The sequence below is a fragment of the Myodes glareolus genome, chromosome 6, assembly GCF_982192425.1.
Source record: "Myodes glareolus chromosome 6, mMyoGla1.1, whole genome shotgun sequence".
Taxonomy (NCBI): domain Eukaryota; kingdom Metazoa; phylum Chordata; class Mammalia; order Rodentia; family Cricetidae; genus Myodes; species Myodes glareolus.
In genome coordinates, this window is record NC_142031.1 from 82814000 (window position 1) to 82838283 (window position 24284).

A 24284-nucleotide genomic window follows, 5' to 3' on the forward strand; every position below is an offset into this window, starting at 1 on the left:
TTAATTGTGGAAATTTATTGCCTAAAGTCACATGATTACTAAAGAGAGAGTTAAGACTTAAACCCAGCCCATAATGATCCCAAAAACATGAGCTGAAGACTCTCCTGCCCAGGGAATCACCATGATCTTCAGGTCGTAGAAGCTGATCCGAGTCACAGTCCATTGGTTGCTATGTGTTTGTCTGTCCCTTAACATTATGTGGGAGCTAGGGATTTGGAGGAGTGGAATTAGCTAAAACTGTGTACAGAGGAATTTGATCTGGAACCTAGCCCCTCCTCATATGAAATGCTGGCCATTGAACCTTTCCCCTTGGGCAAAAGACTGGTGAATTAGTAAAATGGCATATGCCTACAGTCCCAGACGCTTGGGAGGCAGGGGCGAAAGAATTGCTTGAGTCCAGGAGTTCAAGAGTGGCCTGGGTTATATAGAAAGGATACACGGGGCAAGACGTATGTATAGGCAAATGGTAGGGTATTTGCCTAGCTTGTGAAGGAACGTGGATTCAATACTCAATGTCCTTCTACCCTACCAACCACAAAAAAGAAAGAATTTAAAATAGTATTGGGGTTTATCCTATGGAACAAAACAACCATACTTGATCCCAGGAAACACAGTGCAGTGCTGAGGAATGGGCTGACCTCAGTAAATCTGTATTAGGGTTCTATTGCTATGAAGAGACACCATGACCACAGCAACTCTTACAAAGGAGAACATTTAGTTGAGGCTGGCTTACATTTTCAGAGTCCATTATTGTCATGGTGGGACGCATGGCGGCCTGCAGGCAGACATGGTGCTGGAGAAGGAAAGGAGAGTTCTACATCTTGATTCCCAGGCAGCAGGAGGAGACTGTCCACGCTGAGAATGGCTTGAGCATTGGAAGCCTCAAAGCCTGCCTCCACAATGACGTGCTTCCTTCAACAAGGCCACACCTCCCAGGAGGGCCACTCCCTATGGGCCAAGCATTCAAACATATGAGTTTATAGGGGCCATTCCTATTCAAACCACCACCGTATCCCAGACATGTGCCTGTGTTTCTGTCAGGCAGATGAGATAAGTATGGAAACTTCAGACAGAATTTCTCTGTGAACAGCAGAGTAAGATTTTCTTAGTAATGCAATTGCTATCCACGGTGAGATGAGAGAGAGCTGGTTGTCAGCCCTGGAGTCTATGTCCAACCGAGCTAGCGGGCAAGTGTGAATGAGAGAAAAACATGTACAAACACGGTGGGGCTGAGGGGAAGACGTGGTGAGTGACGCACGTGCCATGCAAACATGAAGACCCAAGTTTGAATCCTCAGAACCCAGGGAGAGCTTTGCACAGTAGTGCACATCTGCAACCCCAGGGCTCCTAAGGCAGAGTTTGGGATGGGGCCTCGAGAATCCACAGAAACCTGTGAGTCGGTTTGACGTATGGGACAGTGAACGGCAAAGATGTCTTAGTTCGGGTTTCTGCTGCTGTGAGGAAACACCATGACCAAAGCCACCTGAAGAGGCCAGGGTTTATTTGACTTCTATTCACTGCTCATCACTGAAGGAAGTCAGGGCAGGACCCTGGAGGCAGGAGCTGATGCAGAGGCCAGGGAGGGCACTGCTCACTAACTTGCTCCCCATGACTTCCTCAACCTGCTTTCTTAGAACCCAGGACCACCAGCCCCAGAGTGGTACCTCCCACAGTGGGCTGGGCTCTCCCACATCACTAATTAAGGAAATGCCCTACTGAAGCTCCCCCCTCTCAGATGACTTTAACTTGTGTCAAGCTGCCATGATACTGTCCAGCACAGAAGGTGAGGATCAGTACTCTAGGCTGTCCTCTGACCTCCACAAAACACTTCCAAACATAAAAAACACGAGACCTCCCAAACACCTTTAAAAAGATGCTCCAAGTGGTAAAATGAGCAAAACAAGGGGCTATTTGGACATATCCTGAAGGCGTGGGGCCCAGAAGAACAGTGAGCAGGTGTGTACCACGCCACAGCAAGTTGAACAATTTATACAGAGACTCAAAGCAGAGAACACCCAGGGGACTGTCCCTAAGGAAGAGGGAGCTGGAGAATACCTGACTTCATGGGGGAGGGAGAAGAAAGCATGGACAACAACTTGTGCAAGTGAAAAAAACAAATAACAACAACAACAACAAAAAAAAAACAAGGACCCTAATAACCCCAAGTAAAACAAATGGCTGGGAAGAAAAAGAGAAAAGAGAGAAATCACGGTGTTCCTTAGCCCCGCCAGGGGTAACGTGCATCCAGTAAACAGCCCATGATTTCTGTGTTCCCTGGGTGGAGGGGTGAGAGCCACACTCCCATGCATTCCAAGAAGCAGTCAGTAGGTAACGTCTACAACAGAAATCAGGAAATAACAGCAGAACCGCACCGCTGCCCGGAGGACAGCTAAGACCTAAGCAAGTTGGTCTGAGGTTCTTTAAAGGACACGTGTGAAGCCGTTTCTGAGTTAGTCTTGAGATGGGGCGGCTAAGTGTGGCGTCAATGAAATTCTGCACTCACCTTTCTGGGCTCTCTCCGAAAAGAAAAACAAAAACCTGCCTGAGGCAATGAAATTGGAGAGGCACTGGGCTAGACTTCTGGTTTTCATTATAAGGCTTTTGCTACCAACTTTTTTCCAAACTGTATTTTTTAAATTCACAGTCTCCAAAAAAATTTTTTAAAATTACGTTCATTTGTGTGTATGCACGTGCACTTGCACATACATGTGTGAGGGTCTGAGATCAGGCCAAATTTGTAGGAATTGGTTCTCTCCTTTCACCACGTGGACCCTGGGGACTCTACTGAGGTTGACAGGACCGTAGCAAGTCCTCCCCACCCCCGCAAAGTCATCTGGTTAGCCCCAGATTGAAAACTTAGTAAAAGTGTGAGAATAAAGAGAAATGAGTGGGCGTCCCAGCCTTTCTGATAATATTTTGTGATAGTGTGGTGACATCTTTGTGTGTTTTTCTTTAAAATTTTCATTTATTGGTGTGTGAGTCTGGGCACATGAATGCAGTGGTCCACCTGTGGAGGCCAGAGGACCACTTCTGAGAATCAATTCTTGCCTTCACGGGTCCTGGGGATTAAATCAGGTCTTCAGGATTATGTGGCGAGCAATTTTCCCTGAGTCATCCCACATCTCTATTTGATAATTTGATTTTATTTCTGAGAAGGGTTTTACTTTGTAGCCCAGGTTGGCCTTGAACTCTTGATCCTCCTATCTGAGCATTCTGGTGCCAGGATTACAAGCGTGTGTCCCTCCTCCCCCCTGCACATTTTGTATTTGACCTTAGGAAAACCAAAACACCAAAAAGAAAATCAACTTGAAGTTATATTTTCCTCAAGGCTTCTCTCAGTATTTTGGCAGTTCAAGTCATTATCTTTTGAAATAGTAATAGTGCCAGCAATCTAGTCTTTCCCCATCTTCATCATTCATTGGCCAATCTAAGTCTGCCAGTTCTCACGGGTCCACCAAAGGCTTTCCCTGCACTCCTGCCAGCTGGGGCTTCACCACTGCCTCCCTTCGTGGAATGCTGCGTCTCATGGTAAAGCCCCCATTTCACTCTGAAGTGGGTTTGCATTTTGTTTTCAGTGAGTGCTTGATGATCTTTCCAGCACAAGGGAGAAAGGCTGACCGGCACGCCAGCCTGCCCACTCGTGGGTGCTGGGGTTACACATGGAGAGATGTTTATTTTTGAGACAAATTTTCATGCAGCCCAGGTTGGCCTCCAACTTTGATGTAGCTGATGAGGACCTCTGAACGCCTGCTTCCATGTCCCAAGGGATGGGTTACAACTGCGCACTGCCTCACCCTGCTCTTCATTCTTGTCTTCTGTCTTAGTTCTATCGCTGTGAAGAGACACCGTGACCACGACAGCTCTTATAAAGAAAACCATTTAACTGGGACTGGCTTACAGTTTCAGAGGTTTAGTCCATTGTCATCATGGCAGCATCATCCCAGCTGGAGTAGCTGAGAAACTGAATTGTGATTTGTAGGGAGAGAGAGAGGGAGGGGGTGGGAGGCAGGAGGAATGACTTGAGGCGTGGGCTTTTGAGACCTTAAAGCCCGCCCGCAGTGACACACTTCCTCCAATAAGGCCACATCTTCTAATCCTCTTAATCCTCTGAAGTAGCACTGGCTGCTCCCTGGCATTCAAATATATAAATATATGACCCTTTGGGAGCCATTCTTATGCAAACCATCACAGTTTGCTTTGGGGAAGGATGTTAGGGGAGCATTTCTTACTGTTTTTTAATGCCACCATCCCTCCATGATCAGTCACCAGGTGAGTTTTATTAGTATTTTTTTTTTTTTGCTGTTGTTGATTTGTATAAACTCTATAGCAAAAAGATGTTAACATGTATATTTTCTGAAGGTTTTTGGGGATTTTGCTTTACTCTTCAGTTTTATTTGTACAAAAGGTCAAAACACAAAATTTTTTATGTCAGCAAATCAGCAAATTAGGTGGTTGTTACTGTTACCTCCTTCTGGCCCAGAGGCCTCAGGGAATGAGAGGGTTGGCTTTGTTCCCCACACCCAACTCTTCAGACAGTGTTTAGATGTGTCAAACAGAGGGATAAAATCTATATTTCTTTCCATTTTTAAAACTACAGATTTAAATTTAAATGTTGATTTAAATGTTCTTTAATTTCCTTCTAAATTTTAATTTTTTTTTAAAAGACAGAATGTTATGTAGTCTTGGGGTTGGCCCAGAACTTGCTATGTGGACCAGGCTGGCCTCAAACTCAGTGATCCACCTGCCTCTGCCTCCTGAGTGCTGGGATTAAAGACATGTCCTTCCACACCCAGTTTATAAAACATTTAACTCTCTAATTCTTCTCAAATGCGTTTGGGTCTGGTTACATGGTAAGGTCACAGTGCCACCTGAGCCCTGTTGACTCAGCACAAGTTACCGCCTTGTGTGTGAAGCCTGCGGTCACCAGAAATACGACCTGCAGACCTCAGGCAATCCAGCACGGACAGACCTCAGCTGGTTGTCTTCTCCTTTTTAGAACAAAGTTAGGCATAGAACACGCTTGCGCTGCTGTTTCTCCTCTCGACGTGGCTTGTTCACTGACTGTGGATTATATGCAGCCCCTAGTAAAGCTAATTGGAGCCACAGGAAAGCAGAGTAGATTCTTTTCCGTGATTAAATTTTTTAAAATATATAATGGGTGAACTTATTCTGTTAGCATCGTGAATTCATGAATACATTGCACAGCATATGTGAATATGCGTCTGTGAAATTGCTGGACAAATTATTATCCCGACTTCTGATTTCTTTCTCCTGCTGTCCACTCTGCCAGGCCTTGCTGGGGTGGCACTGCCTGCCTCGTTTGTTTGTTCTGAGGCAGGGTTTCTCTGTGTAGCCCTGGCCGTCCTGGAACTCAGCTTTCAAGTTAATTTGTACAATTGTTAGGAAAAGGTTTGCAATACCTGAAACAGCATGTGCCTTGGCGCCATGAAACCCGTGCCACAGACTCAGAAAACTGTCTGTCAGTAAAGAACATGAGTCCACAGCTTTAAACTCAAAACCAGGAATAAGAAAATGCTTTCAGTGAGCATCCTATGCCCTTTGAAGGCTAACCAAAATCCTACATTTGACAAAAAAATTTTTTTTTAAATGCTTTAATTTTTTTCATTTTTTAATTTGATGTTTATTGATGTTTTGCCTGCACATATGTCCTTTTCCATGTGTGCAGTACCCGTGAAGACCAGAACAGGACACTGGGTCATGCAGGACTGGATTTACAGACAGCTGGGAACTTCCATGTGGGTGCTGGGAATTGAACCTAGGTCCTCTGAAAGACTAGCCAGTGCTCTTAACCATGGGGCCATCCCTCCAGCCCCTAAAAAATTTTTAATTAGCATATGTTAATGACACATAACAATGGATTTCATGATGACATTCTTATACAGGTAGAGAATGAACTTTGACTCATTTGTCCCCTTGTCCTTTCCAACTCATGACTGCCTCCCCCTGCCCACTAATCCCACCTTCCAGTTGTCTTTTTTTTAATATAACAAAATGTTAATGGGGCTTGTTTTGTAGTTCAGTAGTTCAGTGGAGTTGGGGCCCTGGGTTCAATCTTTAGCAGCAAAAGGGAAAAAGTGTGGAAGCAAGGAAGGAAGTGAAACAAGAGGGAGGGAGGGAGGGAGGGAGGGAAGGAGGGAGGGAGAGAGTTGAAAAGAAAACAAAGTGAATTGACTTTGAACTTGAAAACCAAAGGCATCCAGCATGGAGAGTCATTCTCACTGTGCTCACATGCATGCACACACACACACACACACACACACACACCTGTTGCAGGTTTCTTATGTGTCAGGGCATTCAATAGGTAAATGCTTATATTTTGTTCTCGAAGAGTAAAAGTTGCTCAGAAGTAGTATTTGGGAATTTGATTGGAAAATGTTTTTTAACCTCAAATCACAGATATAAGATTGTATACCTATTGGTGGTTTAGTTGTTAAAATAATGACCCCTAATAGATCAGTGTGGTTCTTTTGTCCCAGGTAAAGATGGTCTTGAAGTAGATGCCAGGGGACATGAGCAAAGGACCTCTTTTCACCCTCTGAGAGATGATTGTGCTTTGCTGTTGGCACTGTGATAAAGACCAAACACCACACACCCAGGACTAGAGGAGCAATTCCTTAGACCAAGATGTCTCTAGAGACACACAGCACTGAGACCATGCCATCCCAGTCAGGACCTGAAGGAGGCCACTGTTGGTCTCCATGGGAGCGTCTTCTCTTTAACCATCTCATTGGCTTTACAAATGACCTTAAAAAAAAAAAAACCTATTAATCTGAAAAAAGTTCATAATTATATTCCATTCTGACTGCTTCAGAATGTGGACATACATACCAGATATTCTGACAACTGTTTTGGGTGTGTGGAGCTGCTGATAGCTTTATTTAGTATTCCTGTTAGGGAAATTGGGGGTAAGGAAACTTCCATTTTTCTTTAAAAAAAAAAAATCCTTACTGTTTCTTTTGTCTGCCACTGTGGGGTGCACATAAGTGCAACCCTTTGCAAAACTTTGTGACCAAGCCAGCAGTGGTGGCACACACCTTTAATCCCAGCACCCAGGAGGCAGAGGCAGGCAGATCTCTGTGAGTTCGAGGCCAGCCTGGTCTACAGAGGAAGTTCCAGGACACCCAGGGCTATATAGAGAAACCCTGTCTTGAAAACAAGCAACCAATCAAACAAAAACCAACAGCAAACTGTGACCAGCGCTAGAGAGACAGCTCAGTGGTTAGGAGCACTTGCTGCTCTTACAGAGGACACAGGTTCAGTGCCAGCACCCACACAGAGGCTCAGAACTGCGACTCCAGTTCCAGGGCGTCTACACAGTTTTCCAGCCACTCCCCCCCTGCACCAGGCATGCATGTGGTTCATGCATAAATGCAGACACCCATACCTAACCACACACAAACCAGCCTGTGAGAGCATGGGTTTAGTTTAGTGGTTCTTAACCTCCCTAATGCTGCAACTCTCACGTTGTGGTGACCCCAACCACAAAATATTTCCTTACTATTTCACAACTGTAATTTTTGCTACTGTTATGAATAATAATGTAAATATCTGTTATGTAGGATTTGTAATCTGCAACTCCTGTGAAAGAGTCACTTAACAGTCCAGGGGGCTGTGACCCACAGGTTGAGAACCTCCAGTTGAGCTCAGTTGCATGTGGCAGGGCTTGGGTTTGATCCCCAGGACCAAAACCCATACCAAAACAACCTCACTAATCCCACATAGACAATTCTTCTCTTAGATACAGAAATAGCCAATCATACAAGTATATTATCAAAGGAGCCGGGCCTGGTGGCTCATGCCTGGAATCCCAGCACCAGGAAATTGGAGGGAGGACTACCAAGAGATAAGGCCAGTGCTGGGTTTATCAAAGTCCCAGACCATTCTAAGCTAAATAAGGCCCTATCTTTTTTTTCCCCCCCCAAAAACAGGGTTTCTCTGTGTAGCTTTGGAGCCCGTCCTAGAACTCCCTCTGTACACCAAGCTGGTCTCGAACTCACAGAGATCCAACTGCCTCTGACTCCCAAATGCTGGGATTAAAGGTGTGTACCACCACTGCCTGGCAAGACCCTATCTTAAAAGAAAACTAAAATGAAAAGGAAACCAAAAGCCAAATACACCATCAAGAAATTGTTTATAAGTCAGTTGCCAGAAGGAAGGAATCAATCTTTAAAGAATTTTATGTATCCCCCAAATGACTGCTTGTAGTCATTATAGTGATTACTATAAACATTATAAAATGGCATCCCAAACTTTGGTGTATTAATGTATGTTTAAAATTCCAGCATTCAGGAGACAGAGGCACACAGATCTTGGACCAGCCTTGTCTACAACATGAGTACCAGGCCAGCCAGGATTTTGTAGTGAGACTCTGCCTATAAATAAATAAATAAATAAATAAATAAATAAATAAATAAATAAATGCCATGGACAGTCCTAGAGATATGATGGCTTGGCAGTTAAGAGCACTGGCTGATCTTCTAGAGAACCAAAGATTGATTCCCAGCACCCATAACTGTCTGTCAACTCTGGTTCCAGAACTCTGGCGCCCTCTCCTGGCCTTCACAAATATCACATGCACATGGTGCACACACATACCTCAAACATACATATATACATATAAGTAAATCTTTTTTAAAAAGAAAAATGCAGCATACAAATAATATACAAGTTATGGGATTGATGTGGAAGAGATCATGTATATGAAAAGCCATGAAATATGAGCCAAATTCCTTTTTCTGTCATTGGGAAAGTCTATAACTTGGTAAAATGGTTGGTTATTTTGCTGGCACTGCAGAAGTCTATGACTTGGTAAGGTATTCCATTATTGCGCTGCCATTGTGGCGATTCTGCAACTCAGGGAGGTGGCTATTTCTTTTCTAATGCCTTATGATTTAAAAAAAATACAATTTTTGAGGACAGAAAATAAATAATATCTTGTTAATGGAAACACATTTGATGTCAAATGACCATGGTTTCTCTATTTGATATTGACCATATTTCCAGTCCTTCCTGTAGTTCTTTAACTTGACAGCCCTATGAGGAAAAAGGAAGGAATTGGAGAACAGGGAAGAGCAGAGACAAGTATAGTTTCATGTGGTCTGTGTTGAGAAAATGTCCTGGATGTGAGTACCTGAGTGTGGCATCCTCCGTATTAAAGGAAACTGACTCAGCCCAGGTGTTCCTGGATTTAAGGAATGAGTTCAATTAAAAACTGAGCTGACAGCTTGAAAGTCCACAGGGAACAGAAGGTAATTAATAAACATGGTCAGATTGAATAAAGTAGAAAATTGATTTCTGCTTGGATGGAACTTGGAAGTTAGGGTGATTGAGGCAGATCCCAGTTCAGGCTCCACGGAGGAGCTGCACTGTGGATAACGGATTTTGAAAAACATTTTTCAAATATAGCCACAGATCTACTAGGATTTAAAAATAAAATGCCTATCCTGGCAGGTGTTTTTCTTCTTCTTGAAATGTAGTCTGTGCAGGTCTTCCAGTGGTGCCAGCCTCGGCAGGGTTGTTTCCTGTCTAGCGGGGAGTGTGAAGCAGTTCCGGAGCCACTTTCTTATAATACTGCCTGACCAGAAACGGGGAGAACAGATGGAGAATGAAATAGGATTTTTTTGTTGTTGTTGTTGCGAGTGACAAAAACTCATCCCAAATTAGCCTAAGCAAAAAATAAAATCAAATAATGTAAAGGTCAGTGGTGTCTTGGTCAGTTTGCCAGTGCTGTAGCTAAACACCACAGACGGGATTAGTTTTGTAGAAACAGGTCTTAAGCATACTATTGCTGTGATGAAACACATGACCAAAAGCATCTTGAGGAGGAGGGGGTTTATTTCACTCACAGTTACGTATACAGTTCATCACCGAAAGCAGTGAGGGCAGGAACTCACACAGGGCAGGAATGTGAAGGCAGAGGCAGGAGCTGATGAGGAGGCCATGAAGGGATGCTACTTACTGACTTGCTCCCCATGACTTGCTCAGCCTGCTTTCTTATAGAACCCAGGACCGCCAGCCAAGGATGGCACCGCCAGTGGACCGGGCCCTCCTCCATCAATCACTAGGAAATGCCCTACAGGCTCCTATCATATAGAGACGTTTGTTTGTTGTTTGTTTGTAGCCAAATTTGAGGCAATCTTTATGTAATACTGGCTGGGACCCTGGATATTAGCTAGGTTCATATCCAGAATTCCCAGAGTATGGTGCCGAATTACGTAAGTCAAGGACTTATAAAGATGCACAAGGGTATGTACTTCCTGCCTTCATTCAGTCAGGTTCAAGCATGCATCCTGATGTACTTCCTGCTTACTTACCTCCTACCTAAGTGTGATCAAGCAGTCAAGCTTGTCTACAGAAGCAAAAACATTCAGCTTGTTATCTTACGTGAGCAGCCCCCGGCATTCCAGGAAGACATCTGTCCTTGGGAAAGTGGGGCTCACAGATTAGAGGCATTCTTGTTGTGCAGGCCTTTTCTTAATTGACGCTCCTTCTCTTAGATGACTTTAGCTTGTGTCAAGTTGATATAAAATTATCCTGCACAATTGACTGATACAGAAACACATCACCATTAAGCCAAAGCCTTTCCTTTCTCATTTATCCCCAAGATCTCACTCTAAAAAACATAATAACTTTAGAAGTCCCAAGTCTTTTCAAATTCAAATGCATTAAAGGTTTAGTCTCTTTAAGATATCCAATCTCTTTAAAAATCCAAAATCTCTCTTAAAAATTCAAAGCCTTTCAGCTGTGGGCTCTTGCAAAAATCAAAAATAAGTCAAATACTTTTTTCAAATGGGAACAACCAGGACACAATCACAATCCTAACAAAGCAAAACCAAACTCCCAACAGTGTAAACAACTCAACGTCTAATTATCTGGGACTCACTCACCATCTTCTGGGTTCCACAAGGGCCTGGGTCACAGCTTTGCCCTCTGCAGCGCACACAGCTTGTCTCCTAGGCTCCAGCTGGCTCCACTCCACTGCAGCTGCTGTTCTTGGTGGTTATCCCGTGTTACCGGCATCTCCAAAACCCTGGGGTCTTCTGCTGCAACTGGGCTGCACTTTCACCAATAGCTTCTCCCTGGGCTCTCTCTTCATGGTGCCAAGCCTCAACTTCTCTGCATGGCCCCTCAATCCTGGGCCTTCAACTGCTATTGAGGCTGCACCTTCACCAGTGGCCTCTCCTGACCTCTCACAATGCCAAGCCTCAGCTGCTCTCCATGACCCCTTCATGCCTTCAAAACCAGTTCCATCTGGGTGACCCTTACCCTGCCAAGTTCGGCTGACAGCATGAAGTACAACCTTGACTACCTCTGGAGCATGGCTTCTGTGTGCTGACTTTCAGGAAATAACACCCCAGAAGATGTCAGTCAGTGATGCTGGTCCCTTCTTAGTCACCACTAATTTCTCAGCTCCAGCCGACCAGTTTCAGGTGTCACTGTGTATAAAGGTTTTACATTAGTGTCTGGTCTCTTGTTAATCACAGTTGATTTTTCAACTCGGACTGTCCAGAACCGCAGATTCTTCATACAAATGGCCCGGTATAGGCTTTGCTTCCCTCTGAAACTACAAGCCAGGCCTCCTTCATCGGCACTGCTCTCATTTGTTGCAAGGAGGCCGCTTGTTTGGTTCCCGGCTGCCCGGCTAGCTTAGACCCGAAATAATCACACAGAAACTGTATTAATTAAATCACTGCTTGACCCATTAGCTCTAGCTTCTTACTGGCTAACTCTTACATCTTAATTTAACCCATCTCCATTAATCTGTGGATCACCAGGAGGTTGTGACCTACCAGCAAAGTTTCAGTCTATCTATCTCCAGTGGCGGATCCATGGCATCTCTCTGACTCTGCCCTTCTTCCTCCCAGCATACAGCCTAGCTTTCCCCGCCTAGTTCTGTTCTTCCCTGCCATAGGCGCAAAGCAGTTCTTTATTCATTAACCAATAAAAGCAACACATAGACAGAAGGACCTCCCACACCAAGCATTCTTGTCCTCAAAGCTCCAACAGAATAGCCCACTGAGCTCTCAGCACTCAGTGGCTCTTCCGGCTCAGAGTTCCAAAGTTCTTCCACAAATGTTAAAACATGGTCAAATCTGTCACAGCAGAACCTTACTGTTCTGGTACCAACTTCACTGAGGCTCCCTCCTCTCAGACGACTTTGTTGCGTCGAGATGACATGAAACTAGCCAGCACAGCAGATTTTATTGTTGCTGTCCCCTCCTCCAGTCGTGGCTCTTTAGGCTGGAAGGTTCACGGTCAGGTGGGCAGACCTGGGGGGCACGTCTTGCTGGTGTGGCTCTGCTGTCATTAGGTAGCCCAGGCCATCATCTGGTAAGAACATTCTTGCCTTACCAAGAGTGAAACAGGGGCCTCTTTCACTCAGGAAACGGCAGTCACACTGGATGAGGACTCAATGCTTATGGCCTTATTTAAACCTTAATCACCCCCAAAGGCCCCAAATATCATAGATTAATATTTCACCGTGGTAATGAGATCCTGACATGAACTTAGAAGGGGACACACCATGGTGGCATTTATTGATGCACATACCTGGACGAGTATCTGGGTGCAGCTTTATCGTCTTCCCTGTCCTTCCAACTTCTTTCCTTCCTAAGCGAAGACAGCCACAGGAGACCAACATCCACATTTTTGCCTCCTCACCAGGGGGTGTGAAAAGGAAGGCTCTTCTGATCGGTCACATTAGAGCACATGACTGTCATTGGGCCAATTACCATGACCAACAAGGAACAGGGGGCTCTCTTTCAGACTGCCTCAGTTGTCCATCCATAATTGGGGTTGGAGAGAGAGGCTTCATCCGCTCAAGACATGGGAATGTGTTTAGAATGGGCCGTGGGCACCGGTCCTCCTGCCACACCACTGAAACAAAACAGATGGCTTTTGTGGTCTTAGAGAAAAAAACTCAACATGTGCCAGAAGCATGAAAACCAGGAAGGGGGTTTTCCAGGCTTTTGTCCCCTTTGAGGCCTTTGGCTCCCTTCTGTTTTACTTCGGTGAAGTCATTTTCTAGTTCAGCAGCATGGAGAGACGTGTGGGCCCCCATTGCCACTGCTGCTGATGGGGAGTCCATGCAGTTAGTCTTGGCTGTGATCACAGTATAAGCAGGGGAGATGGTTTCTGCCAGCAGCCCAAGTTCCAGACCAGAAGAAGTACCAGTTCAGATCCTAGGCACCAGTGAGACCCCTCCTGGTATCCTGTTCCCCTAGAAACAAGGAAGGGCTGCGCTAAAGAAACCTCTCTCCTCAAATGACCCTGTCTATGTTGTTCAGCTGTACCAATGGAGAAGAGCTGCCCTTCTGCTGGTGAGCCTGCCCAGGTGTGTGATCCTTTGGCAGAGCCTAGCTTACCTGCCTAACCAGAAGCTCAGTTCTCCTCACTTCCTGTCTTGTTCAGAAAGCAGTACCACCCAGGTGGACCTCAGAGCTGTGGTCAGATTCTAATTTTTAAAAATGTGTTTGGCCCCTGGCAGGTTTGCTTCAGTCCCCCCCTCCACCCCCCTCCCCACACCAGCAGGCACGTCTCCTCCTCTGACCAGACTTTATAGAATCCCATCATTTCCCCTGACTTGGATCAGGCCAGTCACAGGCCTCCTGAATTCACCAAGGCCTCCAGCCTACCGTACCACCTCCACCCAGGAGTCTCTTTACTGGGACACGGGGTTCCTTTTGGGGCACGCACTGCCCGACATACATCCCAGATTTGAGAAGATCATTCTTATGACCCCAGGTAACAGTTTCAGCTTTTGCTAGGTTTCTGCATATATAAGTTGATATTGGGGCAGGGGCTGGGAAATGACTCAGCAGGTAAAGGCACCCGCTGTCAACCCTGAAAGCCTGAGTTCAACCCCCCAAAGAACTAACTCCTGCAAGGTGTTCTCTGACTTTCGTGCTCATGTTCATAGACACACAGATGACAGGCAGACCCAGGATGCACGTGTGTGTACACACACATTAAATAAATAAAGTATGATTTAAAAATAGACACTTTATTTTGTTGGGACCACATATCTATTTCTGACCCTTTCTTACTTCAGTGTGGTTATCTGAAAGTTGTGCCCAGAAAAAGACAGGGAACTGATGGCATATTCAGTTCCTTTCTGCTGTGATAAAACACACAGACCGTAAGCAACTTTGGTGAGAAAAGCATTTGTTGTTTTACAACTTCCAGGTAACGGTCCACCGAGGGTCCTGCTTGCTGGCTCGTTCCCTCCCTGGCTCCCTCTCAGGCTCATGCCTAGCTAGCTTTCTTAGATAACTCAGGACCACCTGCCCAGGAAGCAGCACTGCCTGTGAGCTGGCCTATATCTACGAAGACAAGACAGTCCTTCATAGGCAAGTCCACAGACTAACCGGATTGAGACAGTTACTCAGTTGAGACTTTTGACTGGTCAGGCGATAGTGTGTGCTAACTAGGACAGCTGTGAGCTTTTTACAAAGACCCTTCTCCAGAGCCACTCCCACAGACCTGGTACGCATCACGTATGTAGACTAACCCTGGCCTCTAACATTTGGTAAATCCTGTGTTAGCTTCCTGCGAGCTGGGGTTACAGATTACAGGCACTCACCACCATGCTTGACTTGAGCTCTTCTTAGTTTGATTTTATTTTATTTATTTATTTAGGTTTTAGGGTTTTTTGTTGTTGTTGTTGTTATTTGGTTTGGTTTTTCATGGTTTTTTTTGTTTGTTTATTTGTTTTGGTTTTTGAGATAGGGTTTCTCTGTGTAACCCTGGCTGTCCTGGAACTCTCTGTAAACCAGGCTGGCCTCAGAGATCGGCCTCTCCACCTGAGTGCTGGGATTAAAGACATGAACCAGCACTGCCTGGCTGCTTGAGCTCAATTTATTTCAGAGAGGAAGAGCTTAGATCTGAGTGTTCGTATTTCCAGTGCTGTGCTCCTATGTCTGGGTGCTGAGTCACTAGAGCTAGCCTTTCCGAGCCTCTCTTTCTCACTTGGTCAGCGGAGGGAACAGTACCCGCCTGCACCAAGCTATTGTGAGGGTCAGATGGGGGCAGATATGTGAGGAGACTCTGCCAGCTAGGGATGGCAGCAGGGATGGGGCAGCCCTCCTGGGGCACCTGTGATGTTGAGCAGGCTGGAGAGAAACCCCACCTGCCTGCAGACAAGAAGACGTCGCAGAGACAGGCAATACACGGTGACACTAAGCATTTACATCTGCCATCCAGTGGTGAATACCTGTCTCAGTGTTCACAGGCACCCAGAGCAACTGCTGGGAGAGCTGCCTGCTTGCTCTGTCTCTCTCTCCTGACCGGAGCATACGCAAGTGTCTATTAACGGGCACCTTCCGTGTCGTGGTAGAGACTTCTCACCCGAGATGTGAGATGTGTATACTTTCTGAAAAAATTTTAAGTAAAATATCAAATTTTATAATTTATAATATAGTTATTTCTTGCTATCCATTGAGAATTAGTTCCAGGAGCGCCTCAGACTTGAAATTCTTTGGCTGCCTAAGTCCCTGCTATAAAATGATAGTGTCTGCACCCCATCTGCAAACAATCTCCCGTGTGCTGAGAATCATCTCCAGATTCTCTTTGACACCTAATACAGTGGCAATGCTACCAAAACAATGACGCCGTGTCGCTTAGGACACAAAGAAGAAAAGCTTCTGTGTTCACTACAGACACATTTGGAGCAATCTTTTCGGTCCTCCGTTTGCTGACTCTGTGTTGGGCAGCCTGTGGAGACAGATGCTCTCAGTAGAAGAAAATGATTCCAAATCCCTTCTTGCACACTAGCATGGGTGTGCCCCATCCATCCTCTAACACTCACCCCTGTTTGATTGATTCGTAGCTGTCTCTCCTGTATTCTTAGCTCCTGTCTGTCTATATTCTGCTTCTTCAGAGCACAGCCCCAGGGCCCTGTCTCATTGAGTTTGCCACACGCCCCACTCGTCTCTATGGCCTCTCCCTACAAACTTCTCAGTTCTTTCCTAAATTTATGTCTCCCTCCCCCCCCATTTTGACATGTGTGTGAGAGTGTGCATGTGTGTATGTATGCTTGCATGTGTGCGAGTGCACATTTTGGGTGTGTGTGCAAGTGTGGAAGTCTGGGATTGATCTTTCAAGAATCTCCCTTGATCTTTCTTCCATCTTATTGGCTGAGGTAGGGTCTCTCAACCAAACTCAGAGCTCTCCAGTAGAGCTGGTCTCACCAGCCAGTGTCTGCTAGGGATCTCCTGTCTCTGTCCTTGAAAGCTGAAGTGACAGGCAGGCTGCCACACCCACCAGCATTTATTCAGGATTTGGGAATCTGAACTCTACCCCTTACTGCTGAGCTGCTCGCTAGCCTTTATATTCCTTTTCTACCACAGCTTGCTTTATTGTTGCTCTTGAACCCTCCTTCCATTACTTAGACGGAATCAGTCTCTTTGCGTTTAGATTGCAGCCTCCTGTGGTCAGTGTTCCTACACTAAGGTTTCCAATAGCTCCCAGAATCTCTCACAGTAATAATACCTTGTGCCCAGCAGGCTATAGTGACCGTGTAGGGATCTAACTATTCAGCTTTGTTTGGCCGAGATTTGATAGAAGCATCAGTTCCAACTCCTGGGGACGATGCATGAATCCGAAAGGTAAAGGGAAGCTCTTCTGTTCACATGCATAGAGCGAGCTCTCCCAGGCCTGCTAACCTGACTCAGATAACACAGACCAGTTTCCATTCTCATTCACTTTTATACTGGTGTTGAAATGATCAGTACACCCTCTGTATTTGCCCCTTCTGCCCTGCCTTGACCTTCCTGGCCGCTGCTTCCTGTGTCAACCCTTCCTTCAGCTGTGTTGCCTTGCAAATGCCTCCTCTTCTTCCGTCCATCCCAGCTCAGATACAGCTATTCAAGGGGCTTCTTGGGGACCCCGGGACCATATCAGTGAACCCTCTTACATCACATCCAGCCCTTTGGGTGACATACACACTATATATAATATTCATGTTTTTTCCAGTGAGGTGGATGTTGCTCACTAAAATATAAGCTATGAAAATAAGAAATGTATGTCTTTATTGCCAACTCGGACTCAGTTCTTCTAACAAGAACAGGGTGTTTTGGGTTTTTGTTTGTTTGTTGTTTGACTGTTTTTTTTTGTTTGTCTGTTTTCAAGACAGGGTGTCTATGTGTGGCCCTGGGTGTCCTGGAGACCAGGCTAGCTTCAAACTTAGAGAAATCTGCCTGCCTCTGCCTCCTGAGTACTGGGGCTCAGGGCATGCACCACACTGCCCAGCTGGAGCAGCAGTTTTAAGTTGTAGTATGATTAAGAAGGCGGGGGTTTTGTGCTGCAGAAGGCCCTTTAGTGGCAGTTCAGGCCGGACTCCTGCAGCTCCACTGAGCACGCCTTCTGTTTTCATCGTCCAGAGAGCAGAGGACAGGGAGAAGTGCCTCTGTCCCTCCCTAAAGGAGGGTCCCCGAAGCCGGGCAGTGATGGCGCACGCCTTGAATCCCAGCACTTGGGAGGCAGTTACAGGCAGACCTCTGTGAGCTCAAGGCCAGCCTGGTGTACAGGAGCTAGACGGGCCCCTGAAACTGTACATCTCTGTCACTTCCCACTCCTCAGTCTGATGTAACTCGTGTGGTTGAACCTAGATTTCCAAGAGGTCTGGAGATTAAATTTTTATTCTGGTACACACATGTTCAGACCAAAATTGTTCCAATACCCGCAAATAGGAGACCAGATACTGGGAGACGGTCATTTCCAGCTATATGCTCAGGTTCTGGCCTGTAGCCTGAATCAGGGATGCTGGTCGAATGCTGCAACTAGAGGAACACTTCCCTATTTGTCTTGGATGCTGTAGAGCAACACAATATGACACACTGGGTGTTTATTATACCCAGTGCAAAGATTTGAGAAGGCCCAGGTCAAGCTGTCAATCAGCTGGTTTCTTCTGAGTGTTGTGAAGACCTTCACTCTGTGTTTTCTCCTAGCTGTGGGGCTTGCTAGAACATTTGGCATTCTTTACATTATAAATCTGTGTCTCCTTTTGTATTCATGCAATGTTCTCTCTCTCTCTCTCTCTCTCTTTCTCTCTTTCTCTTCTTCTCTGCATGTGTGAATATGTATGTGTGTGTGTGTTCAAGTGTCCCATTTTTAACAAAGGAACACCAGTCACACTGAGCATGTGTTCACCATGAGGATGAGATCTCAATGACTTAGACTCTATGTTCTAGTAAAGTCATATTCTGAGGTCCTGAGAATTCAGAATTCATAGAACTTAAAAATGTCTGAGGTATAGGTAGAGACAGCATGCACCATTCAGCACAATCAAGCACAACATGAATTCACTGACTGTGTAAGTCGGAACGGAGTGGTCTGCCGCCGCACAGGCTCCAGGCACTGGACATGGCTGCTCTTACTGCCCCTAAGAAGCCTCTGCAGGCAGATACAGCTGTCCCATGCCCTTAGCCCAGAGGAACAGTACTCCTTGGGAGGCTAGGGGTTACTAAAGGTCTACCATTTCTACAGTGCCATCGGCCGTTGCAAGCTAGAATCAGTCAGCCAAGCTTCAGGGTCAGCACTCCAGAAAAATCCATAGAGCCCCTGCATTCTGAGTCTTTTGCAGCAAGATGGTAGCTCCTGCCTTTGGTTTTACCTTATAGCCCTCTTGACAGCACAGCCCAGAGACACCAGGGCCTAGCTCCTAGATGGGCCCTCCCTCAGCACCAGCCCTGCTGGGAGCTTCATTCATTCTTTCCTGATGTGCCCAGTTCCGTCTGTGACCTTCTCCCATGTGTAAGTTCCTCTGAGCTCAGTCCAGATCATACTGCATTCATCTGTGTAACTCCCACAGCTGCAGCTGGCAAAAGCTATCCTCATTAGAAAGCAAAGGGGAGGGTGGATACTGTTATCATCAGGAGGGGATGGAGGTCTCCCCCACCCAAGCAGAGGGAAGTGCATCATGAAAAGTTTCCTGTGCTTTCTGCTAGCTCCAAGTTCTAGGATTCCAAGCCCGGTAGTAATTCTGTCCTCCCCTGGGGCCAAGTGTCAATAGTCTATTGTGCTGGCTAGTTTTGTATCAACTTGACAGAAGCTAGAGTTATCTGAGAGGAGGGAACCTCAACTGAGTAAAGGCCTCCCTAAGAGTCAGCTATAAGGCATTTTCTTAATTAGCAACTAATGGGGCAGGGCCCATAGCATTGTGGGTGGTGCCATCTCTGGGCTGATGGTCCTGGGTTCTTTAGGAAAGCAGGTCAAGAAAGCTACGAGGAGCAAGTCAGTAAGCAGCACCCTCCATGGCCTCTGTATCAGCTCCTGACTCCAGGATCCTGCCCTGTTTGAGTTCCTGTCCTAACCTTCCTTTGATGATGAACGGTGACCTGGAAGTATAAGCCAAATAAACCCTTTCCTCCCCAACTTGCTTTGGTCATGGTGATTCGTCACAGCAGTAGTGACCCTGACTGTGGCATCTCTATAATGGCCAGCTTCGGGGAAACTCAAGAGATACCAAAGCACGGCCCTAACAAAAGCAAGGCTTAGGGACCATGGCTTCTGCTTATTGTGGCTCAGCCACATACCTGCCTTCTTGATCACGTGGCACAGCAGGGAAGCCAAAGCTCCAGGTCACCTTCTAGGATGCAGTGATCTGGTGGCCCTCCGTGTAGGAGAGGTCAACTTTAGGAAGGTGGGACACACCACAAACGATTGCTTTCAAAGCCTCCTCTTTGAAATGGGTTGAGAAATGGCGTACCTCCTGCAGCTCCTTACCCCCGCCGTCCTTGGGGAGGGCCCAAGGGGTCTGCTGGAGCCGCTTTCTGACCAGCCTCACCTGGTACAGTTACGGCTTTCCATGGCATTCCCGTGGCTTTGGAATTTGCTTTGGGGACTATATCCACTTCCCTAATGTTACTGCAGGAAGATTCCATCTGCCACACATGGCGTTAATTTCTTCCTGTTTCCTGCCTTAGCCCCTGTGATTCAGATGACCCCCCCGCCCCAATCCAGGGCAGCTGAAGGGTAGCAACAGGAACCCGTCATTGCTTCATCAGGGTTGACTCTCAGATTCCCAGGGGATTAAAAAAAAAAAGCATGTAGGCTTAGGGAAAAGTGGGCAGGAGGCAGCTCTTCTATTATTCTGGGTGCAGAAAGGATGCCATACTCAGCATCATCTTTGGCCGGCTACTCACCCGGTTTGAAAGTCTCAATTTTCACAGCTAGAAAAAGAAAACGCCGAAGAAATGATCTCTGCCCAATTCTCAAGGCTGTTACATCTTTGTTCATGGTCCTTCAATGCAGGCTCAGGTAGAGCTGACACCATGAGAGACCTTCTCCCTAAAGATGACCTCTGTCACCTGTGTGCGTTAGTTTGCAACATTAGTGCTTCCATCTCGGCTGTGATTTATTCAAATGATTGCTTTCATCACCTGTCCCTTGGTGCTCAGACTTGTCCCTGGCTATTAGTAGCAGACTGCTCTCAGGGCAGAATAATTGAGAGTGGCAGCCCTAATTGCACTGCTACTGCACCCACCAGCTGCACAGGAGCCTTGCTCAGAAATTCCTTGAGGATTTGTGGTCCAGGCACTTGTTTTGCCAAGTTCCTGGGGCCCTCTTGCAAGAGTCCTTACCCAGGCATATCTGTATTCTGGCTTTGTGCTGACTTAGCTCTCCTGTTCCCTCCTTCCCTTTATCTAATTTCCATATTCACTTATCTATATACTAGTTATGTTTTTACATATTTCAAGAGTGTTTGCTCATTGTAGAGAAATTAGAAAATATAGATTATTGCCAGGTGGTGGTGGTAGTGCACACCTTTAATCCAAGGACTCAGGAGGCTGAGGCAGGTGCATCTCTGTGAGTTCGAGGCCAGCCATGTCTACAGAGTGAGTTCCAGAAAGAACAGTCAGTGTTACACAGTAAAATCCTGTCTAGGAAAATCTTGCAGCTAAGCCGGGCAGTGGTGACACACACCTTTAATCCTAGCACTTTGGAGACAGAGGCAGGAGGATCTCTGTGAGTTTGGGGCCAGCCTGGTCTACAAGAGCTAGTTCCAGGACAGTCTCCAGGGCTACAGAGAAACCCGATCTCGAAAAAACAACAAAAAAGAAAAAACCTTGCAGCTAAGATCAAGTCTAACATCTGTTCACATCAGCTTACTATCTGATACATCTGGGGAAAGTACCAGAAGCAAGTTTGGCCCAGTCCACAGTTTGGCTGTCCTATCAGTGATTCCAAGAGTGGGCTTGAAAACTTACATGCTGGACCTGGTAGCCCACGCTCAGCACTCAGAGGCCAGCAGAGGACTGTGAGTTCGAAACAAGTATGGTCTACATATCGAGATCCTGTCTTGAAAAACACAACAAACAAAAAGTTATTTTATAGTCATAACAACACTGAGTTAAATTATTTCATCAGGAACACATCACTGGTCACTTAGTTTATTTCCAATTCTTTGCATTTGGAAGCAACGTCACTGTGGACATCTGTGGCTACATAGTCACATACACACAATTCACGTTCTTTCTTAGGATGAATGCCCAAGAGTAGAATGGCTAGGTCAAAGGAATACACATTTTCTAAAAAATTTATTTTTATCTTTTAAAAGTTGTGTGTGTGTGTGTGTGTGTGTGTGTGTGTGCACTTGTGTGCAGGTGCCCTCAGAGACCAGAAGAGGTGTCAGATCCTCTAGAACTGGAACTACAGCCTCTGTGTAGATGCTGGGAACCCAACTTTTGTCTTCTTGCAAGAGCAATAGGAACTTCTTTTTCTTAGTGTTGTTTTATTTTTCCTTTTCCTTCCTCCTCCTCCCTCTTCTCTTTGCAATATCCACCCTTCACCACTGAGCCATCCTTCCAACCCCTTGGTACTGATTTTCATACTGTGAACATAGGGCTTATGGGCTTGGGTTGTAGGTCTGTGGCAGGATGCTCACCTCGCATAGCAAGGCCCTGGGTTTGATCCCCAGCACCACAAAAAACCCAACCAAAACAGCATCCATGCCTGGACATGCGAGGCTGACTATTCAGAGAATCCTCCTCTGCCCACTCAGCGGTGCTTAGCTTCTGGACATTTCCCTGCTTTCTCTCCCATTTTCAATCCATTCCTCCACTTGTTTTAGGGGTACAGCCAAGACATTCTGCCAGAAAGACTCTTCTCTGGGTTTTAGCCTACTCCACCCTTGAGGCAACAAACACCGGCAACTTGAAAATGGGAGAGAGATTCCTGCAGTCCCACCCAAATACCTCTTTGGGTCTCTTTCTCCCCACCTCTGAACTGACCTGTGCATTTTAAAGTAATTTCTGATCTTGCCAGCCCACTGCAGAAAGTTTTATCAAATTATACTGAGGAGTATTCATGCTTGCTAATCTTTAGGTCATTTTCTTTCTCCCCTCCTTGCTTCTCTTTTTACCTATCATCCATCTATCTATCTATCTATCGTCTATCTATCTATCTATCTATCTATCTATCTATCTATCTATCTATCTATCTATCATCTATCTATCTCCTGTCTGTCTGTGTCTGTCTGTCTATCTATCTATCTATCTCCTATCTATCTATCTATCTATCTATCTATCTATCTATCTATCTATCTTTCTTTCTTTCTTTCTATCTATCTATCTATCTATCTATCTATCTATCTATCTATCTATCTATCTATCTCTCTATCTGGATTTTTGAGACAGGGTTACTATGTGTAGCCTTTATTGTCCTGGAACTCACTCTGTAGAGCAGGCTAGCCTTGAACTCATAGAGATCCACCTACCTCTACCTCCTGAGTCCAGAGATTAAAGATGTGTACCACTTCTGCCCAGGCTCACCCATCCTTTCTCCTTTTTCAATTCTTTTTTTGTGGAACACAAGCTACGTAAGCGCTCTCTGTCTTTGAACACATTGTGGTGATTTGAAAGAAAATGGTGCTCAAAGGGAGTGGCGCTATTCAAAGGTGTGGCCTTGTTGGAAGGAGTGTGTCACCGTGGGGGCGGGCTTTGAGGTCACTAAGTGTGACAGTCAGTCGACTTCCTGTTGCCTCTGCGTCAAGACATAAGGACTCTCAGTTCCCACACCACGTCTGCCTGCATGCCTCCATCCTCCCCTTTATGATCATAATGGACTGAGCCTCTGAAACTCTAAGTGAGCCACCCCAATTAAATGTTTTCTTTAGAAGAGTTGCCATGGTCAAGATGTCTCTTCACAGCAACAGAACCCTAACGAAGACAACCACCAACCGTCCTCTTTTTCATTTGAGAAGAATACCATTGTTAGCAGTTTAAGTTGGAAGTTACCTGGTTGTGAATGAAGTTTTCTCATTGAATATTTGCGTTTCTGTCTTTGTGAATTATCTTTTCTTAATTTTCCTGTTTGCTGGTTTTTAATTGCCATTTCTGTTTATCCAATAGCATCGTGCTTGCTCCAGTAAATTGCTGGGGCAATTTTTCAGCCAAAAATAACAGAGGATTGCTCTCATACAAAGACAGTGTGCTTTCTAAAACCAATATCAGATCAAATTCACAGCTCATGCTCAGATCAACAAGCAGGCTGGCTGGCTTGAGGTGTATTGAGGCAAACAGGGTACTGAACATGGGGCAGGAGCCTGCAGGCACTGGGCATCCCAGCAGGAATAAGAAGAAACATCCTGTGCTGGCTAGTTCATGTCAACTTGACAGAAACTAGAGTTATCTGAAAGGAGGGAGCCTCGGTTGAGAAAATGTCAACATAAGATCTGGCTACAATGCATTTTCTTAATTAAAGATTGGTGGGGGAGGGCTCAGCCCATGTGGGTGGTATCATCCCTGGGCTGATGGTCCTGTGTTCTATAAGAAAGCAGGCTGACCTTTGGATATCACTGTGGTGATTTCTCAGAAAATTAGGAAACAACCTTCCTCAAGACCCACTCAAGATACACTTTTGGGTATATACCCAAAGGATGCTCAATTGTGCTACAAGGACATGTGCCCAACTATGTTCACAGCAGCTTTGTTTGTCATAGCCAGAACCTGGAAACAACCTAAATGTCCCTCGACCGAAGAAGTGATAAGGAAAATGTGGTACATTTACACAATGGAGTACTACACAGAAGAAAAGAATAACAATATCTTGAAAATTTCAGGCAAATGGGTGGAGCTAGAAAACATCATATTGAGAGAGGTAACCCAGACCCAGAAAGACAATTATCACATGTACTCACTCATAAGTGGATTTTAAACATAAAGCAAAGAAAACTAGCCCACAATTCACAATCCCAGAGAACCTAGACAACAATGGAGACCCTAAGAGGGACATACATGGATCTAATCTACATGGGAAGTAGAAAA

At 45.7% G+C, this 24284-nt stretch overlaps 1 protein-coding gene and 1 long non-coding RNA gene across 3 annotated transcripts in view; both read left to right on the forward strand.

The window, feature by feature from the left end:
• Nucleotides 1-24284, forward strand: part of LOC125388291 (uncharacterized) — a 334710-nt gene that overhangs the window by 176073 nt on the left and 134353 nt on the right. The gene's annotated exons all lie outside the window — the stretch shown is intronic.
• The window catches only part of Stpg4 (sperm-tail PG-rich repeat containing 4), a 48279-nt gene that overhangs the window by 18900 nt on the left and 5095 nt on the right, over nt 1-24284 (forward strand). The gene's annotated exons all lie outside the window — the stretch shown is intronic.